We start from the raw sequence: 17,781 nt of genomic DNA on the forward strand, positions 1-17,781 counted from the left end.
TCGTAGAACAGTGCGTGGTGCAACGACAGGATTTGTAGGCACCTTTTGCTCTCATCATTGCTGGCGTCCGTCTCCACGAAATGCGTCCGGGGCACGCCGTTCTATAACGCGAGAGAGTGGATTTTTTACAGTTGTCGTCAGTTAACCGTGGGTGGCTCCTGCGTTCGCTGGAAAGAGCACTGCCGTCGTTATCCGGTGTGGTCTAGTGGCTAGGATACCTGGCTCTCACCCAGGAGGTCCGGGTTCGATTCCCGGTACCGGAATCGCGCGTTTTTGTTGCTCCTCTTATGCGACTTGTCTCGACTTTGCTCGACTGACGCTACGCTGACGCGTGCAGAAAGCTACGTTAAGTATGATTCACGGCAACACCTGACGGCGAGAGAGATGAAGCGTCTATCCACTTGTTATCCAGCCACATACCTGTAGTCAAGAGGCTTGGGGGACTGCAAGACATTGCCACGGAGGTGAATGCAGCTAACCACTGTAGTTAGTGTCCTGACAGCGCAGGCACGTTCATTTGCTCGTATACATGTGATGGAGACCGTGTCTCACACTGCTGTGGCGTACACCTTGGCCTAGGCTCTGCTGTGTATCGCCACTTGCATTACAGGCAGCTGCTTTCGCGGGCGCGTCCGTGGCCGTGATCGTCTAGTGGTTAGGACATTGCGTTGTGGCCGCAATAACCCAGGTTCGAATCCTGGTCACGGCAATTTTGAAAGTTTTGCCTTGCTGCCGTTGCAATGACGAGTACTCGAAATGACAGTACTCTCTTGATTTTTTCACTCGTGTTCCGCAGGCCGCAGTTTGCCCTACCACTTCATCCCCAACACGTAATGTCGCCTCCCAGAGCGCAGACGTCCGCTGCTCTCTGTAGTCGAAAAGGGCAGTTGTTTGAAGTGCGATGGATGAGCAGCCAGTCCCAGCAGAACAGGAAGCTGTGGCGTGCACTGTTTGTACAAATGCTAGGAACACTGGCGCACCAAGCAGCGCATGTAGCGTGGCCGAGCGCTTTAAGGCGCTGGTTTAAGGCACCAGACTCTCTGTAGGCGCGGTTTCGAATCCCGTAGCTGCCGGGGGCTTTGCTGTGATCGCGTTAAGCTGCCGCTTTTTCTTCAAGTGTAACCTCCTTGAGCTCACATATGTTTGATACATGGAGCATTGTGGCTCCGCCTGACAGTTACAGCTACGATACTTTAGTGGTTACGGAAAGCCCAGGTTCGAAACCTGGTCACGGTACGAAAACGTCTCTTGACGCTGTCTCCTTAACTGCGACAGCTACAGACAAGTGGCGTCGCTACCATACGGCGGGCACGGCTTTTTCTTGCTGTGGATGGCCTAAAGAGACGCTTCCAGTGGGAGAGCAGTGGAAATACATGGCACGGCGATTGCCAAGATACTTCCATTTCGAAGTGATCTTTGTAGTACAAAGGAAACGTTTTGCGGCTGCTGCTCCAACGGTAACGTGGCCGAGCGGTCTAAGGCGCTGGTTTTAGGCACCAGTCTCTTCGGAGGCGTGGGTTCGAATCCCACCGTTGCCACTTTTTACGTCTCATTTTTGTGCCGTTGCGGTGTGTTCTCGTGGGGTAGGACGCAGCTCTTGTGACGCGCGTGCTGTGTAGGTAGCGTGGCCGAGCGATCTAAGGCGCTGGTTTCAGGCACCATTCTCTTCGGAGGCGTGGGTTCCAATCCCACAGCTGCCAAACGTGTAATGTTTCCTGTGTCGAAGGCAGGTGCACTCATTGCCCGCAAAGGAAACAGCACAACAAGGCGTGAGCGTCTGCTTGGTGAATTGTCGTAGAACAGTGCGTGGTGCAACGACAGGATTTGTAGGCACCTTTTGCTCTCATCATTGCTGGCGTCCGTCTCCACGAAATGCGTCCGGGGCACGCCGTTCTATAACGCGAGAGAGTGGATTTTTTACAGTTGTCGTCAGTTAACCGTGGGTGGCTCCTGCGTTCGCTGGAAAGAGCACTGCCGTCGTTATCCGGTGTGGTCTAGTGGCTAGGATACCTGGCTCTCACCCAGGAGGTCCGGGTTCGATTCCCGGTACCGGAATCGCGCGTTTTTGTTGCTCCTCTTATGCGACTTGTCTCGACTTTGCTCGACTGACGCTACGCTGACGCGTGCAGAAAGCTACGTTAAGTATGATTCACGGCAACACCTGACGGCGAGAGAGATGAAGCGTCTATCCACTTGTTATCCAGCCACATACCTGTAGTCAAGAGGCTTGGGGGACTGCAAGACATTGCCACGGAGGTGAATGCAGCTAACCACTGTAGTTAGTGTCCTGACAGCGCAGGCACGTTCATTTGCTCGTATACATGTGATGGAGACCGTGTCTCACACTGCTGTGGCGTACACCTTGGCCTAGGCTCTGCTGTGTATCGCCACTTGCATTACAGGCAGCTGCTTTCGCGGGCGCGTCCGTGGCCGTGATCGTCTAGTGGTTAGGACATTGCGTTGTGGCCGCAATAACCCAGGTTCGAATCCTGGTCACGGCAATTTTGAAAGTTTTGCCTTGCTGCCGTTGCAATGACGAGTACTCGAAATGACAGTACTCTCTTGATTTTTTCACTCGTGTTCCGCAGGCCGCAGTTTGCCCTACCACTTCATCCCCAACACGTAATGTCGCCTCCCAGAGCGCAGACGTCCGCTGCTCTCTGTAGTCGAAAAGGGCAGTTGTTTGAAGTGCGATGGATGAGCAGCCAGTCCCAGCAGAACAGGAAGCTGTGGCGTGCACTGTTTGTACAAATGCTAGGAACACTGGCGCACCAAGCAGCGCATGTAGCGTGGCCGAGCGCTTTAAGGCGCTGGTTTAAGGCACCAGACTCTCTGTAGGCGCGGTTTCGAATCCCGTAGCTGCCGGGGGCTTTGCTGTGATCGCGTTAAGCTGCCGCTTTTTCTTCAAGTGTAACCTCCTTGAGCTCACATATGTTTGATACATGGAGCATTGTGGCTCCGCCTGACAGTTACAGCTACGATACTTTAGTGGTTACGGAAAGCCCAGGTTCGAAACCTGGTCACGGTACGAAAACGTCTCTTGACGCTTTCTCCTTAACTGCGACAGCTACAGACAAGTGGCGTCGCTACCATACGGCGGGCACGGCTTTTTCTTGCTGTGGATGGCCTAAAGAGACGCTTCCAGTGGGAGAGCAGTGGAAATACATGGCACGGCGATTGCCAAGATACTTCCATTTCGAAGTGATCTTTGTAGTACAAAGGAAACGTTTTGCGGCTGCTGCTCCAACGGTAACGTGGCCGAGCGGTCTAAGGCGCTGGTTTTAGGCACCAGTCTCTTCGGAGGCGTGGGTTCGAATCCCACCGTTGCCACTTTTTACGTCTCATTTTTGTGCCGTTGCGGTGTGTTCTCGTGGGGTAGGACGCAGCTCTTGTGACGCGCGTGCTGTGTAGGTAGCGTGGCCGAGCGGTCTAAGGCGCTGGTTTCAGGCACCATTCTCTTCGGAGGCGTGGGTTCCAATCCCACAGCTGCCAAACGTGTAATGTTTCCTGTGTCGAAGGCAGGTGCACTCATTGCCCGCAAAGGAAACAGCACAACAAGGCGTGAGCGTCTGCTTGGTGAATTGTCGTAGAACAGTGCGTGGTGCAACGACAGGATTTGTAGGCACCTTTTGCTCTCATCATTGCTGGCGTCCGTCTCCACGAAATGCGTCCGGGGCACGCCGTTCTATAACGCGAGAGAGTGGATTTATTACAGTTGTCGTCAGTTAACCGTGGGTGGCTCCTGCGTTCGCTGGAAAGAGCACTGCCGTCGTTATCCGGTGTGGTCTAGTGGCTAGGATACCTGGCTCTCACCCAGGAGGCCCGCGTTCGATTCCCGGTACCGGAATCGCGCGTTTTTGTTGCTCCTCTTATGCGACTTGTCTCGACTTTGCTCGACTGACGCTACGCTGACGCGTGCAGAAAGCTACGTTAAGTATGATTCACGGCAACACCTGACGGCGAGAGAGATGAAGCGTCTATCCACTTGTTATCCAGCCACATACCTGTAGTCAAGAGGCTTGGGGGACTGCAAGACATTGCCACGGAGGTGAATGCAGCTAACCACTGTAGTTAGTGTCCTGACAGCGCAGGCACGTTCATTTGCTCGTATACATGTGATGGAGACCGTGTCTCACACTGCTGTGGCGTACACCTTGGCCTAGGCTCTGCTGTGTATCGCCACTTGCATTACAGGCAGCTGCTTTCGCGGGCGCGTCCGTGGCCGTGATCGTCTAGTGGTTAGGACATTGCGTTGTGGCCGCAATAACCCAGGTTCGAATCCTGGTCACGGCAATTTTGAAAGTTTTGCCTTGCTGCCGTTGCAATGACGAGTACTCGAAATGACAGTACTCTCTTGATTTTTTCACTCGTGTTCCGCAGGCCGCAGTTTGCCCTACCACTTCATCCCCAACACGTAATGTCGCCTCCCAGAGCGCAGACGTCCGCTGCTCTCTGTAGTCGAAAAGGGCAGTTGTTTGAAGTGCGATGGATGAGCAGCCAGTCCCAGCAGAACAGGAAGCTGTGGCGTGCACTGTTTGTACAAATGCTAGGAACACTGGCGCACCAAGCAGCGCATGTAGCGTGGCCGAGCGCTTTAAGGCGCTGGTTTAAGGCACCAGACTCTCTGTAGGCGCGGTTTCGAATCCCGTAGCTGCCGGGGGCTTTGCTGTGATCGCGTTAAGCTGCCGCTTTTTCTTCAAGTGTAACCTCCTTGAGCTCACATATGTTTGATACATGGAGCATTGTGGCTCCGCCTGACAGTTACAGCTACGATACTTTAGTGGTTACGGAAAGCCCAGGTTCGAAACCTGGTCACGGTACGAAAACGTCTCTTGACGCTGTCTCCTTAACTGCGACAGCTACAGACAAGTGGCGTCGCTACCATACGGCGGGCACGGCTTTTTCTTGCTGTGGATGGCCTAAAGAGACGCTTCCAGTGGGAGAGCAGTGGAAATACATGGCACGGCGATTGCCAAGATACTTCCATTTCGAAGTGATCTTTGTAGTACAAAGGAAACGTTTTGCGGCTGCTGCTCCAACGGTAACGTGGCCGAGCGGTCTAAGGCGCTGGTTTTAGGCACCAGTCTCTTCGGAGGCGTGGGTTCGAATCCCACCGTTGCCACTTTTTACGTCTCATTTTTGTGCCGTTGCGGTGTGTTCTCGTGGGGTAGGACGCAGCTCTTGTGACGCGCGTGCTGTGTAGGTAGCGTGGCCGAGCGATCTAAGGCGCTGGTTTCAGGCACCATTCTCTTCGGAGGCGTGGGTTCCAATCCCACAGCTGCCAAACGTGTAATGTTTCCTGTGTCGAAGGCAGGTGCACTCATTGCCCGCAAAGGAAACAGCACGGTCTGCTTGGTGAATTGTCGTAGAACAGTGCGTGGTGCAACGACAGGATTTGTAGGCACCTTTTGCTCTCATCATTGCTGGCGTCCGTCTCCACGAAATGCGTCCGGGGCACGCCGTTCTATAACGCGAGAGAGTGGATTTTTTACAGTTGTCGTCAGTTAACCGTGGGTGGCTCCTGCGTTCGCTGGAAAGAGCACTGCCGTCGTTATCCGGTGTGGTCTAGTGGCTAGGATACCTGGCTCTCACCCAGGAGGCCCGGGTTCGATTCCCGGTACCGGAATCGCGCGTTTTTGTTGCTCCTCTTATGCGACTTGTCTCGACTTTGCTCGACTGACGCTACGCTGACGCGTGCAGAAAGCTACGTTAAGTATGATTCACGGCAACACCTGACGGCGAGAGAGATGAAGCGTCTATCCACTTGTTATCCAGCCACATACCTGTAGTCAAGAGGCTTGGGGGACTGCAAGACATTGCCACGGAGGTGAATGCAGCTAACCACTGTAGTTAGTGTCCTGACAGCGCAGGCACGTTCATTTGCTCGTATACATGTGATGGAGACCGTGTCTCACACTGCTGTGGCGTACACCTTGGCCTAGGCTCTGCTGTGTATCGCCACTTGCATTACAGGCAGCTGCTTTCGCGGGCGCGTCCGTGGCCGTGATCGTCTAGTGGTTAGGACATTGCGTTGTGGCCGCAATAACCCAGGTTCGAATCCTGGTCACGGCAATTTTGAAAGTTTTGCCTTGCTGCCGTTGCAATGACGAGTACTCGAAATGACAGTACTCTCTTGATTTTTTCACTCGTGTTCCGCAGGCCGCAGTTTGCCCTACCACTTCATCCCCAACACGTAATGTCGCCTCCCAGAGCGCAGACGTCCGCTGCTCTCTGTAGTCGAAAAGGGCAGTTGTTTGAAGTGCGATGGATGAGCAGCCAGTCCCAGCAGAACAGGAAGCTGTGGCGTGCACTGTTTGTACAAATGCTAGGAACACTGGCGCACCAAGCAGCGCATGTAGCGTGGCCGAGCGCTTTAAGGCGCTGGTTTAAGGCACCAGACTCTCTGTAGGCGCGGTTTCGAATCCCGTAGCTGCCGGGGGCTTTGCTGTGATCGCGTTAAGCTGCCGCTTTTTCTTCAAGTGTAACCTCCTTGAGCTCACATATGTTTGATACATGGAGCATTGTGGCTCCGCCTGACAGTTACAGCTACGATACTTTAGTGGTTACGGAAAGCCCAGGTTCGAAACCTGGTCACGGTACGAAAACGTCTCTTGACGCTTTCTCCTTAACTGCGACAGCTACAGACAAGTGGCGTCGCTACCATACGGCGGGCACGGCTTTTTCTTGCTGTGGATGGCCTAAAGAGACGCTTCCAGTGGGAGAGCAGTGGAAATACATGGCACGGCGATTGCCAAGATACTTCCATTTCGAAGTGATCTTTGTAGTACAAAGGAAACGTTTTGCGGCTGCTGCTCCAACGGTAACGTGGCCGAGCGGTCTAAGGCGCTGGTTTTAGGCACCAGTCTCTTCGGAGGCGTGGGTTCGAATCCCACCGTTGCCACTTTTTACGTCTCATTTTTGTGCCGTTGCGGTGTGTTCTCGTGGGGTAGGACGCAGCTCTTGTGACGCGCGTGCTGTGTAGGTAGCGTGGCCGAGCGATCTAAGGCGCTGGTTTCAGGCACCATTCTCTTCGGAGGCGTGGGTTCCAATCCCACAGCTGCCAAACGTGTAATGTTTCCTGTGTCGAAGGCAGGTGCACTCATTGCCCGCAAAGGAAACAGCACGGTCTGCTTGGTGAATTGTCGTAGAACAGTGCGTGGTGCAACGACAGGATTTGTAGGCACCTTTTGCTCTCATCATTGCTGGCGTCCGTCTCCACGAAATGCGTCCGGGGCACGCCGTTCTATAACGCGAGAGAGTGGATTTTTTACAGTTGTCGTCAGTTAACCGTGGGTGGCTCCTGCGTTCGCTGGAAAGAGCACTGCCGTCGTTATCCGGTGTGGTCTAGTGGCTAGGATACCTGGCTCTCACCCAGGAGGCCCGGGTTCGATTCCCGGTACCGGAATCGCGCGTTTTTGTTGCTCCTCTTATGCGACTTGTCTCGACTTTGCTCGACTGACGCTACGCTGACGCGTGCAGAAAGCTACGTTAAGTATGATTCACGGCAACACCTGACGGCGAGAGAGATGAAGCGTCTATCCACTTGTTATCCAGCCACATACCTGTAGTCAAGAGGCTTGGGGGACTGCAAGACATTGCCACGGAGGTGAATGCAGCTAACCACTGTAGTTAGTGTCCTGACAGCGCAGGCACGTTCATTTGCTCGTATACATGTGATGGAGACCGTGTCTCACACTGCTGTGGCGTACACCTTGGCCTAGGCTCTGCTGTGTATCGCCACTTGCATTACAGGCAGCTGCTTTCGCGGGCGCGTCCGTGGCCGTGATCGTCTAGTGGTTAGGACATTGCGTTGTGGCCGCAATAACCCAGGTTCGAATCCTGGTCACGGCAATTTTGAAAGTTTTGCCTTGCTGCCGTTGCAATGACGAGTACTCGAAATGACAGTACTCTCTTGATTTTTTCACTCGTGTTCCGCAGGCCGCAGTTTGCCCTACCACTTCATCCCCAACACGTAATGTCGCCTCCCAGAGCGCAGACGTCCGCTGCTCTCTGTAGTCGAAAAGGGCAGTTGTTTGAAGTGCGATGGATGAGCAGCCAGTCCCAGCAGAACAGGAAGCTGTGGCGTGCACTGTTTGTACAAATGCTAGGAACACTGGCGCACCAAGCAGCGCATGTAGCGTGGCCGAGCGCTTTAAGGCGCTGGTTTAAGGCACCAGACTCTCTGTAGGCGCGGTTTCGAATCCCGTAGCTGCCGGGGGCTTTGCTGTGATCGCGTTAAGCTGCCGCTTTTTCTTCAAGTGTAACCTCCTTGAGCTCACATATGTTTGATACATGGAGCATTGTGGCTCCGCCTGACAGTTACAGCTACGATACTTTAGTGGTTACGGAAAGCCCAGGTTCGAAACCTGGTCACGGTACGAAAACGTCTCTTGACGCTTTCTCCTTAACTGCGACAGCTACAGACAAGTGGCGTCGCTACCATACGGCGGGCACGGCTTTTTCTTGCTGTGGATGGCCTAAAGAGACGCTTCCAGTGGGAGAGCAGTGGAAATACATGGCACGGCGATTGCCAAGATACTTCCATTTCGAAGTGATCTTTGTAGTACAAAGGAAACGTTTTGCGGCTGCTGCTCCAACGGTAACGTGGCCGAGCGGTCTAAGGCGCTGGTTTTAGGCACCAGTCTCTTCGGAGGCGTGGGTTCGAATCCCACCGTTGCCACTTTTTACGTCTCATTTTTGTGCCGTTGCGGTGTGTTCTCGTGGGGTAGGACGCAGCTCTTGTGACGCGCGTGCTGTGTAGGTAGCGTGGCCGAGCGGTCTAAGGCGCTGGTTTCAGGCACCATTCTCTTCGGAGGCGTGGGTTCCAATCCCACAGCTGCCAAACGTGTAATGTTTCCTGTGTCGAAGGCAGGTGCACTCATTGCCCGCAAAGGAAACAGCACAACAAGGCGTGAGCGTCTGCTTGGTGAATTGTCGTAGAACAGTGCGTGGTGCAACGACAGGATTTGTAGGCACCTTTTGCTCTCATCATTGCTGGCGTCCGTCTCCACGAAATGCGTCCGGGGCACGCCGTTCTATAACGCGAGAGAGTGGATTTTTTACAGTTGTCGTCAGTTAACCGTGGGTGGCTCCTGCGTTCGCTGGAAAGAGCACTGCCGTCGTTATCCGGTGTGGTCTAGTGGCTAGGATACCTGGCTCTCACCCAGGAGGCCCGGGTTCGATTCCCGGTACCGGAATCGCGCGTTTTTGTTGCTCCTCTTATGCGACTTGTCTCGACTTTGCTCGACTGACGCTACGCTGACGCGTGCAGAAAGCTACGTTAAGTATGATTCACGGCAACACCTGACGGCGAGAGAGATGAAGCGTCTATCCACTTGTTATCCAGCCACATACCTGTAGTCAAGAGGCTTGGGGGACTGCAAGACATTGCCACGGAGGTGAATGCAGCTAACCACTGTAGTTAGTGTCCTGACAGCGCAGGCACGTTCATTTGCTCGTATACATGTGATGGAGACCGTGTCTCACACTGCTGTGGCGTACACCTTGGCCTAGGCTCTGCTGTGTATCGCCACTTGCATTACAGGCAGCTGCTTTCGCGGGCGCGTCCGTGGCCGTGATCGTCTAGTGGTTAGGACATTGCGTTGTGGCCGCAATAACCCAGGTTCGAATCCTGGTCACGGCAATTTTGAAAGTTTTGCCTTGCTGCCGTTGCAATGACGAGTACTCGAAATGACAGTACTCTCTTGATTTTTTCACTCGTGTTCCGCAGGCCGCAGTTTGCCCTACCACTTCATCCCCAACACGTAATGTCGCCTCCCAGAGCGCAGACGTCCGCTGCTCTCTGTAGTCGAAAAGGGCAGTTGTTTGAAGTGCGATGGATGAGCAGCCAGTCACAGCAGAACAGGAAGCTGTGGCGTGCACTGTTTGTACAAATGCTAGGAACACTGGCGCACCAAGCAGCGCATGTAGCGTGGCCGAGCGCTTTAAGGCGCTGGTTTAAGGCACCAGACTCTCTGTAGGCGCGGTTTCGAATCCCGTAGCTGCCGGGGGCTTTGCTGTGATCGCGTTAAGCTGCCGCTTTTTCTTCAAGTGTAACCTCCTTGAGCTCACATATGTTTGATACATGGAGCATTGTGGCTCCGCCTGACAGTTACAGCTACGATACTTTAGTGGTTACGGAAAGCCCAGGTTCGAAACCTGGTCACGGTACGAAAACGTCTCTTGACGCTGTCTCCTTAACTGCGACAGCTACAGACAAGTGGCGTCGCTACCATACGGCGGGCACGGCTTTTTCTTGCTGTGGATGGCCTAAAGAGACGCTTCCAGTGGGAGAGCAGTGGAAATACATGGCACGGCGATTGCCAAGATACTTCCATTTCGAAGTGATCTTTGTAGTACAAAGGAAACGTTTTGCGGCTGCTGCTCCAACGGTAACGTGGCCGAGCGGTCTAAGGCGCTGGTTTTAGGCACCAGTCTCTTCGGAGGCGTGGGTTCGAATCCCACCGTTGCCACTTTTTACGTCTCATTTTTGTGCCGTTGCGGTGTGTTCTCGTGGGGTAGGACGCAGCTCTTGTGACGCGCGTGCTGTGTAGGTAGCGTGGCCGAGCGATCTAAGGCGCTGGTTTCAGGCACCATTCTCTTCGGAGGCGTGGGTTCCAATCCCACAGCTGCCAAACGTGTAATGTTTCCTGTGTCGAAGGCAGGTGCACTCATTGCCCGCAAAGGAAACAGCACGGTCTGCTTGGTGAATTGTCGTAGAACAGTGCGTGGTGCAACGACAGGATTTGTAGGCACCTTTTGCTCTCATCATTGCTGGCGTCCGTCTCCACGAAATGCGTCCGGGGCACGCCGTTCTATAACGCGAGAGAGTGGATTTTTTACAGTTGTCGTCAGTTAACCGTGGGTGGCTCCTGCGTTCGCTGGAAAGAGCACTGCCGTCGTTATCCGGTGTGGTCTAGTGGCTAGGATACCTGGCTCTCACCCAGGAGGCCCGGGTTCGATTCCCGGTACCGGAATCGCGCGTTTTTGTTGCTCCTCTTATGCGACTTGTCTCGACTTTGCTCGACTGACGCTACGCTGACGCGTGCAGAAAGCTACGTTAAGTATGATTCACGGCAACACCTGACGGCGAGAGAGATGAAGCGTCTATCCACTTGTTATCCAGCCACATACCTGTAGTCAAGAGGCTTGGGGGACTGCAAGACATTGCCACGGAGGTGAATGCAGCTAACCACTGTAGTTAGTGTCCTGACAGCGCAGGCACGTTCATTTGCTCGTATACATGTGATGGAGACCGTGTCTCACACTGCTGTGGCGTACACCTTGGCCTAGGCTCTGCTGTGTATCGCCACTTGCATTACAGGCAGCTGCTTTCGCGGGCGCGTCCGTGGCCGTGATCGTCTAGTGGTTAGGACATTGCGTTGTGGCCGCAATAACCCAGGTTCGAATCCTGGTCACGGCAATTTTGAAAGTTTTGCCTTGCTGCCGTTGCAATGACGAGTACTCGAAATGACAGTACTCTCTTGATTTTTTCACTCGTGTTCCGCAGGCCGCAGTTTGCCCTACCACTTCATCCCCAACACGTAATGTCGCCTCCCAGAGCGCAGACGTCCGCTGCTCTCTGTAGTCGAAAAGGGCAGTTGTTTGAAGTGCGATGGATGAGCAGCCAGTCCCAGCAGAACAGGAAGCTGTGGCGTGCACTGTTTGTACAAATGCTAGGAACACTGGCGCACCAAGCAGCGCATGTAGCGTGGCCGAGCGCTTTAAGGCGCTGGTTTAAGGCACCAGACTCTCTGTAGGCGCGGTTTCGAATCCCGTAGCTGCCGGGGGCTTTGCTGTGATCGCGTTAAGCTGCCGCTTTTTCTTCAAGTGTAACCTCCTTGAGCTCACATATGTTTGATACATGGAGCATTGTGGCTCCGCCTGACAGTTACAGCTACGATACTTTAGTGGTTACGGAAAGCCCAGGTTCGAAACCTGGTCACGGTACGAAAACGTCTCTTGACGCTTTCTCCTTAACTGCGACAGCTACAGACAAGTGGCGTCGCTACCATACGGCGGGCACGGCTTTTTCTTGCTGTGGATGGCCTAAAGAGACGCTTCCAGTGGGAGAGCAGTGGAAATACATGGCACGGCGATTGCCAAGATACTTCCATTTCGAAGTGATCTTTGTAGTACAAAGGAAACGTTTTGCGGCTGCTGCTCCAACGGTAACGTGGCCGAGCGGTCTAAGGCGCTGGTTTTAGGCACCAGTCTCTTCGGAGGCGTGGGTTCGAATCCCACCGTTGCCACTTTTTACGTCTCATTTTTGTGCCGTTGCGGTGTGTTCTCGTGGGGTAGGACGCAGCTCTTGTGACGCGCGTGCTGTGTAGGTAGCGTGGCCGAGCGGTCTAAGGCGCTGGTTTCAGGCACCATTCTCTTCGGAGGCGTGGGTTCCAATCCCACAGCTGCCAAACGTGTAATGTTTCCTGTGTCGAAGGCAGGTGCACTCATTGCCCGCAAAGGAAACAGCACAACAAGGCGTGAGCGTCTGCTTGGTGAATTGTCGTAGAACAGTGCGTGGTGCAACGACAGGATTTGTAGGCACCTTTTGCTCTCATCATTGCTGGCGTCCGTCTCCACGAAATGCGTCCGGGGCACGCCGTTCTATAACGCGAGAGAGTGGATTTTTTACAGTTGTCGTCAGTTAACCGTGGGTGGCTCCTGCGTTCGCTGGAAAGAGCACTGCCGTCGTTATCCGGTGTGGTCTAGTGGCTAGGATACCTGGCTCTCACCCAGGAGGCCCGGGTTCGATTCCCGGTACCGGAATCGCGCGTTTTTGTTGCTCCTCTTATGCGACTTGTCTCGACTTTGCTCGACTGACGCTACGCTGACGCGTGCAGAAAGCTACGTTAAGTATGATTCACGGCAACACCTGACGGCGAGAGAGATGAAGCGTCTATCCACTTGTTATCCAGCCACATACCTGTAGTCAAGAGGCTTGGGGGACTGCAAGACATTGCCACGGAGGTGAATGCAGCTAACCACTGTAGTTAGTGTCCTGACAGCGCAGGCACGTTCATTTGCTCGTATACATGTGATGGAGACCGTGTCTCACACTGCTGTGGCGTACACCTTGGCCTAGGCTCTGCTGTGTATCGCCACTTGCATTACAGGCAGCTGCTTTCGCGGGCGCGTCCGTGGCCGTGATCGTCTAGTGGTTAGGACATTGCGTTGTGGCCGCAATAACCCAGGTTCGAATCCTGGTCACGGCAATTTTGAAAGTTTTGCCTTGCTGCCGTTGCAATGACGAGTACTCGAAATGACAGTACTCTCTTGATTTTTTCACTCGTGTTCCGCAGGCCGCAGTTTGCCCTACCACTTCATCCCCAACACGTAATGTCGCCTCCCAGAGCGCAGACGTCCGCTGCTCTCTGTAGTCGAAAAGGGCAGTTGTTTGAAGTGCGATGGATGAGCAGCCAGTCCCAGCAGAACAGGAAGCTGTGGCGTGCACTGTTTGTACAAATGCTAGGAACACTGGCGCACCAAGCAGCGCATGTAGCGTGGCCGAGCGCTTTAAGGCGCTGGTTTAAGGCACCAGACTCTCTGTAGGCGCGGTTTCGAATCCCGTAGCTGCCGGGGGCTTTGCTGTGATCGCGTTAAGCTGCCGCTTTTTCTTCAAGTGTAACCTCCTTGAGCTCACATATGTTTGATACATGGAGCATTGTGGCTCCGCCTGACAGTTACAGCTACGATACTTTAGTGGTTACGGAAAGCCCAGGTTCGAAACCTGGTCACGGTACGAAAACGTCTCTTGACGCTTTCTCCTTAACTGCGACAGCTACAGACAAGTGGCGTCGCTACCATACGGCGGGCACGGCTTTTTCTTGCTGTGGATGGCCTAAAGAGACGCTTCCAGTGGGAGAGCAGTGGAAATACATGGCACGGCGATTGCCAAGATACTTCCATTTCGAAGTGATCTTTGTAGTACAAAGGAAACGTTTTGCGGCTGCTGCTCCAACGGTAACGTGGCCGAGCGGTCTAAGGCGCTGGTTTTAGGCACCAGTCTCTTCGGAGGCGTGGGTTCGAATCCCACCGTTGCCACTTTTTACGTCTCATTTTTGTGCCGTTGCGGTGTGTTCTCGTGGGGTAGGACGCAGCTCTTGTGACGCGCGTGCTGTGTAGGTAGCGTGGCCGAGCGATCTAAGGCGCTGGTTTCAGGCACCATTCTCTTCGGAGGCGTGGGTTCCAATCCCACAGCTGCCAAACGTGTAATGTTTCCTGTGTCGAAGGCAGGTGCACTCATTGCCCGCAAAGGAAACAGCACAACAAGGCGTGAGCGTCTGCTTGGTGAATTGTCGTAGAACAGTGCGTGGTGCAACGACAGGATTTGTAGGCACCTTTTGCTCTCATCATTGCTGGCGTCCGTCTCCACGAAATGCGTCCGGGGCACGCCGTTCTATAACGCGAGAGAGTGGATTTTTTACAGTTGTCGTCAGTTAACCGTGGGTGGCTCCTGCGTTCGCTGGAAAGAGCACTGCCGTCGTTATCCGGTGTGGTCTAGTGGCTAGGATACCTGGCTCTCACCCAGGAGGCCCGGGTTCGATTCCCGGTACCGGAATCGCGCGTTTTTGTTGCTCCTCTTATGCGACTTGTCTCGACTTTGCTCGACTGACGCTACGCTGACGCGTGCAGAAAGCTACGTTAAGTATGATTCACGGCAACACCTGACGGCGAGAGAGATGAAGCGTCTATCCACTTGTTATCCAGCCACATACCTGTAGTCAAGAGGCTTGGGGGACTGCAAGACATTGCCACGGAGGTGAATGCAGCTAACCACTGTAGTTAGTGTCCTGACAGCGCAGGCACGTTCATTTGCTCGTATACATGTGATGGAGACCGTGTCTCACACTGCTGTGGCGTACACCTTGGCCTAGGCTCTGCTGTGTATCGCCACTTGCATTACAGGCAGCTGCTTTCGCGGGCGCGTCCGTGGCCGTGATCGTCTAGTGGTTAGGACATTGCGTTGTGGCCGCAATAACCCAGGTTCGAATCCTGGTCACGGCAATTTTGAAAGTTTTGCCTTGCTGCCGTTGCAATGACGAGTACTCGAAATGACAGTACTCTCTTGATTTTTTCACTCGTGTTCCGCAGGCCGCAGTTTGCCCTACCACTTCATCCCCAACACGTAATGTCGCCTCCCAGAGCGCAGACGTCCGCTGCTCTCTGTAGTCGAAAAGGGCAGTTGTTTGAAGTGCGATGGATGAGCAGCCAGTCCCAGCAGAACAGGAAGCTGTGGCGTGCACTGTTTGTACAAATGCTAGGAACACTGGCGCACCAAGCAGCGCATGTAGCGTGGCCGAGCGCTTTAAGGCGCTGGTTTAAGGCACCAGACTCTCTGTAGGCGCGGTTTCGAATCCCGTAGCTGCCGGGGGCTTTGCTGTGATCGCGTTAAGCTGCCGCTTTTTCTTCAAGTGTAACCTCCTTGAGCTCACATATGTTTGATACATGGAGCATTGTGGCTCCGCCTGACAGTTACAGCTACGATACTTTAGTGGTTACGGAAAGCCCAGGTTCGAAACCTGGTCACGGTACGAAAACGTCTCTTGACGCTTTCTCCTTAACTGCGACAGCTACAGACAAGTGGCGTCGCTACCATACGGCGGGCACGGCTTTTTCTTGCTGTGGATGGCCTAAAGAGACGCTTCCAGTGGGAGAGCAGTGGAAATACATGGCACGGCGATTGCCAAGATACTTCCATTTCGAAGTGATCTTTGTAGTACAAAGGAAACGTTTTGCGGCTGCTGCTCCAACGGTAACGTGGCCGAGCGGTCTAAGGCGCTGGTTTTAGGCACCAGTCTCTTCGGAGGCGTGGGTTCGAATCCCACCGTTGCCACTTTTTACGTCTCATTTTTGTGCCGTTGCGGTGTGTTCTCGTGGGGTAGGACGCAGCTCTTGTGACGCGCGTGCTGTGTAGGTAGCGTGGCCGAGCGATCTAAGGCGCTGGTTTCAGGCACCATTCTCTTCGGAGGCGTGGGTTCCAATCCCACAGCTGCCAAACGTGTAATGTTTCCTGTGTCGAAGGCAGGTGCACTCATTGCCCGCAAAGGAAACAGCACAACAAGGCGTGAGCGTCTGCTTGGTGAATTGTCGTAGAACAGTGCGTGGTGCAACGACAGGATTTGTAGGCACCTTTTGCTCTCATCATTGCTGGCGTCCGTCTCCACGAAATGCGTCCGGGGCACGCCGTTCTATAACGCGAGAGAGTGGATTTTTTACAGTTGTCGTCAGTTAACCGTGGGTGGCTCCTGCGTTCGCTGGAAAGAGCACTGCCGTCGTTATCCGGTGTGGTCTAGTGGCTAGGATACCTGGCTCTCACCCAGGAGGCCCGGGTTCGATTCCCGGTACCGGAATCGCGCGTTTTTGTTGCTCCTCTTATGCGACTTGTCTCGACTTTGCTCGACTGACGCTACGCTGACGCGTGCAGAAAGCTACGTTAAGTATGATTCACGGCAACACCTGACGGCGAGAGAGATGAAGCGTCTATCCACTTGTTATCCAGCCACATACCTGTAGTCAAGAGGCTTGGGGGACTGCAAGACATTGCCACGGAGGTGAATGCAGCTAACCACTGTAGTTAGTGTCCTGACAGCGCAGGCACGTTCATTTGCTCGTATACATGTGATGGAGACCGTGTCTCACACTGCTGTGGCGTACACCTTGGCCTAGGCTCTGCTGTGTATCGCCACTTGCATTACAGGCAGCTGCTTTCGCGGGCGCGTCCGTGGCCGTGATCGTCTAGTGGTTAGGACATTGCGTTGTGGCCGCAATAACCCAGGTTCGAATCCTGGTCACGGCAATTTTGAAAGTTTTGCCTTGCTGCCGTTGCAATGACGAGTACTCGAAATGACAGTACTCTCTTGATTTTTTCACTCGTGTTCCGCAGGCCGCAGTTTGCCCTACCACTTCATCCCCAACACGTAATGTCGCCTCCCAGAGCGCAGACGTCCGCTGCTCTCTGTAGTCGAAAAGGGCAGTTGTTTGAAGTGCGATGGATGAGCAGCCAGTCCCAGCAGAACAGGAAGCTGTGGCGTGCACTGTTTGTACAAATGCTAGGAACACTGGCGCACCAAGCAGCGCATGTAGCGTGGCCGAGCGCTTTAAGGCGCTGGTTTAAGGCACCAGACTCTCTGTAGGCGCGGTTTCGAATCCCGTAGCTGCCGGGGGCTTTGCTGTGATCGCGTTAAGCTGCCGCTTTTTCTTCAAGTGTAACCTCCTTGAGCTCACATATGTTTGATACATGGAGCATTGTGGCTCCGCCTGACAGTTACAGCTACGATACTTTAGTGGTTACGGAAAGCCCAGGTTCGAAACCTGGTCACGGTACGAAAACGTCTCTTGACGCTTTCTCCTTAACTGCGACAGCTACAGACAAGTGGCGTCGCTACCATACGGCGGGCACGGCTTTTTCTTGCTGTGGATGGCCTAAAGAGACGCTTCCAGTGGGAGAGCAGTGGAAATACATGGCACGGCGATTGCCAAGATACTTCCATTTCGAAGTGATCTTTGTAGTACAAAGGAAACGTTTTGCGGCTGCTGCTCCAACGGTAACGTGGCCGAGCGGTCTAAGGCGCTGGTTTTAGGCACCAGTCTCTTCGGAGGCGTGGGTTCGAATCCCACCGTTGCCACTTTTTACGTCTCATTTTTGTGCCGTTGCGGTGTGTTCTCGTGGGGTAGGACGCAGCTCTTGTGACGCGCGTGCTGTGTAGGTAGCGTGGCCGAGCGATCTAAGGCGCTGGTTTCAGGCACCATTCTCTTCGGAGGCGTGGGTTCCAATCCCAC

The 17,781-nt window shown here is 54.0% G+C and overlaps 30 non-coding genes across 30 annotated transcripts; all 30 read left to right on the plus strand.

Annotated features, from left to right (window-relative positions):
- Positions 1 to 191: 191 nt before the first annotated feature.
- On the plus strand, positions 192 to 263 carry Trnae-cuc. Its single transcript has one exon. It is a non-coding gene; the product is annotated as a tRNA-Glu (tRNA).
- A 374-nt stretch (positions 264 to 637) lies between these two features.
- Trnah-gug lies at positions 638 to 709 on the plus strand. The gene has a single exon. It is a non-coding gene; the product is annotated as a tRNA-His (tRNA).
- A 747-nt stretch (positions 710 to 1,456) lies between these two features.
- Trnal-uag lies at positions 1,457 to 1,538 on the plus strand. Its single transcript has one exon. It is a non-coding gene; the product is annotated as a tRNA-Leu (tRNA).
- A 445-nt stretch (positions 1,539 to 1,983) lies between these two features.
- On the plus strand, positions 1,984 to 2,055 carry Trnae-cuc. The gene has a single exon. It is a non-coding gene; the product is annotated as a tRNA-Glu (tRNA).
- Positions 2,056 to 2,429: 374 nt separating this feature from the next.
- On the plus strand, positions 2,430 to 2,501 carry Trnah-gug. The gene has a single exon. It is a non-coding gene; the product is annotated as a tRNA-His (tRNA).
- Positions 2,502 to 3,248: 747 nt separating this feature from the next.
- On the plus strand, positions 3,249 to 3,330 carry Trnal-uag. The gene has a single exon. It is a non-coding gene; the product is annotated as a tRNA-Leu (tRNA).
- Positions 3,331 to 3,775: 445 nt separating this feature from the next.
- Positions 3,776 to 3,847, plus strand: Trnae-cuc. Its single transcript has one exon. It is a non-coding gene; the product is annotated as a tRNA-Glu (tRNA).
- A 374-nt stretch (positions 3,848 to 4,221) lies between these two features.
- Trnah-gug lies at positions 4,222 to 4,293 on the plus strand. The gene has a single exon. It is a non-coding gene; the product is annotated as a tRNA-His (tRNA).
- Positions 4,294 to 5,040: 747 nt separating this feature from the next.
- Positions 5,041 to 5,122, plus strand: Trnal-uag. The gene has a single exon. It is a non-coding gene; the product is annotated as a tRNA-Leu (tRNA).
- Positions 5,123 to 5,554: 432 nt separating this feature from the next.
- Positions 5,555 to 5,626, plus strand: Trnae-cuc. Its single transcript has one exon. It is a non-coding gene; the product is annotated as a tRNA-Glu (tRNA).
- Positions 5,627 to 6,000: 374 nt separating this feature from the next.
- Positions 6,001 to 6,072, plus strand: Trnah-gug. Its single transcript has one exon. It is a non-coding gene; the product is annotated as a tRNA-His (tRNA).
- Positions 6,073 to 6,819: 747 nt separating this feature from the next.
- Positions 6,820 to 6,901, plus strand: Trnal-uag. The gene has a single exon. It is a non-coding gene; the product is annotated as a tRNA-Leu (tRNA).
- A 432-nt stretch (positions 6,902 to 7,333) lies between these two features.
- On the plus strand, positions 7,334 to 7,405 carry Trnae-cuc. The gene has a single exon. It is a non-coding gene; the product is annotated as a tRNA-Glu (tRNA).
- Positions 7,406 to 7,779: 374 nt separating this feature from the next.
- Trnah-gug lies at positions 7,780 to 7,851 on the plus strand. The gene has a single exon. It is a non-coding gene; the product is annotated as a tRNA-His (tRNA).
- A 747-nt stretch (positions 7,852 to 8,598) lies between these two features.
- On the plus strand, positions 8,599 to 8,680 carry Trnal-uag. The gene has a single exon. It is a non-coding gene; the product is annotated as a tRNA-Leu (tRNA).
- A 445-nt stretch (positions 8,681 to 9,125) lies between these two features.
- Trnae-cuc lies at positions 9,126 to 9,197 on the plus strand. Its single transcript has one exon. It is a non-coding gene; the product is annotated as a tRNA-Glu (tRNA).
- Positions 9,198 to 9,571: 374 nt separating this feature from the next.
- Trnah-gug lies at positions 9,572 to 9,643 on the plus strand. The gene has a single exon. It is a non-coding gene; the product is annotated as a tRNA-His (tRNA).
- A 747-nt stretch (positions 9,644 to 10,390) lies between these two features.
- Trnal-uag lies at positions 10,391 to 10,472 on the plus strand. The gene has a single exon. It is a non-coding gene; the product is annotated as a tRNA-Leu (tRNA).
- Positions 10,473 to 10,904: 432 nt separating this feature from the next.
- On the plus strand, positions 10,905 to 10,976 carry Trnae-cuc. Its single transcript has one exon. It is a non-coding gene; the product is annotated as a tRNA-Glu (tRNA).
- Positions 10,977 to 11,350: 374 nt separating this feature from the next.
- On the plus strand, positions 11,351 to 11,422 carry Trnah-gug. Its single transcript has one exon. It is a non-coding gene; the product is annotated as a tRNA-His (tRNA).
- Positions 11,423 to 12,169: 747 nt separating this feature from the next.
- Trnal-uag lies at positions 12,170 to 12,251 on the plus strand. The gene has a single exon. It is a non-coding gene; the product is annotated as a tRNA-Leu (tRNA).
- Positions 12,252 to 12,696: 445 nt separating this feature from the next.
- Trnae-cuc lies at positions 12,697 to 12,768 on the plus strand. Its single transcript has one exon. It is a non-coding gene; the product is annotated as a tRNA-Glu (tRNA).
- A 374-nt stretch (positions 12,769 to 13,142) lies between these two features.
- On the plus strand, positions 13,143 to 13,214 carry Trnah-gug. Its single transcript has one exon. It is a non-coding gene; the product is annotated as a tRNA-His (tRNA).
- Positions 13,215 to 13,961: 747 nt separating this feature from the next.
- Trnal-uag lies at positions 13,962 to 14,043 on the plus strand. Its single transcript has one exon. It is a non-coding gene; the product is annotated as a tRNA-Leu (tRNA).
- A 445-nt stretch (positions 14,044 to 14,488) lies between these two features.
- Positions 14,489 to 14,560, plus strand: Trnae-cuc. The gene has a single exon. It is a non-coding gene; the product is annotated as a tRNA-Glu (tRNA).
- A 374-nt stretch (positions 14,561 to 14,934) lies between these two features.
- Positions 14,935 to 15,006, plus strand: Trnah-gug. Its single transcript has one exon. It is a non-coding gene; the product is annotated as a tRNA-His (tRNA).
- A 747-nt stretch (positions 15,007 to 15,753) lies between these two features.
- On the plus strand, positions 15,754 to 15,835 carry Trnal-uag. Its single transcript has one exon. It is a non-coding gene; the product is annotated as a tRNA-Leu (tRNA).
- Positions 15,836 to 16,280: 445 nt separating this feature from the next.
- Positions 16,281 to 16,352, plus strand: Trnae-cuc. Its single transcript has one exon. It is a non-coding gene; the product is annotated as a tRNA-Glu (tRNA).
- Positions 16,353 to 16,726: 374 nt separating this feature from the next.
- On the plus strand, positions 16,727 to 16,798 carry Trnah-gug. Its single transcript has one exon. It is a non-coding gene; the product is annotated as a tRNA-His (tRNA).
- Positions 16,799 to 17,545: 747 nt separating this feature from the next.
- Trnal-uag lies at positions 17,546 to 17,627 on the plus strand. The gene has a single exon. It is a non-coding gene; the product is annotated as a tRNA-Leu (tRNA).
- The last annotated feature ends 154 nt before the right edge of the window (positions 17,628 to 17,781 follow it).

This window comes from Schistocerca piceifrons, unplaced genomic scaffold (genome assembly GCF_021461385.2).
Source record: "Schistocerca piceifrons isolate TAMUIC-IGC-003096 unplaced genomic scaffold, iqSchPice1.1 HiC_scaffold_694, whole genome shotgun sequence".
In the NCBI taxonomy this organism is placed as follows: Eukaryota; Metazoa; Arthropoda; class Insecta; order Orthoptera; family Acrididae; genus Schistocerca; species Schistocerca piceifrons.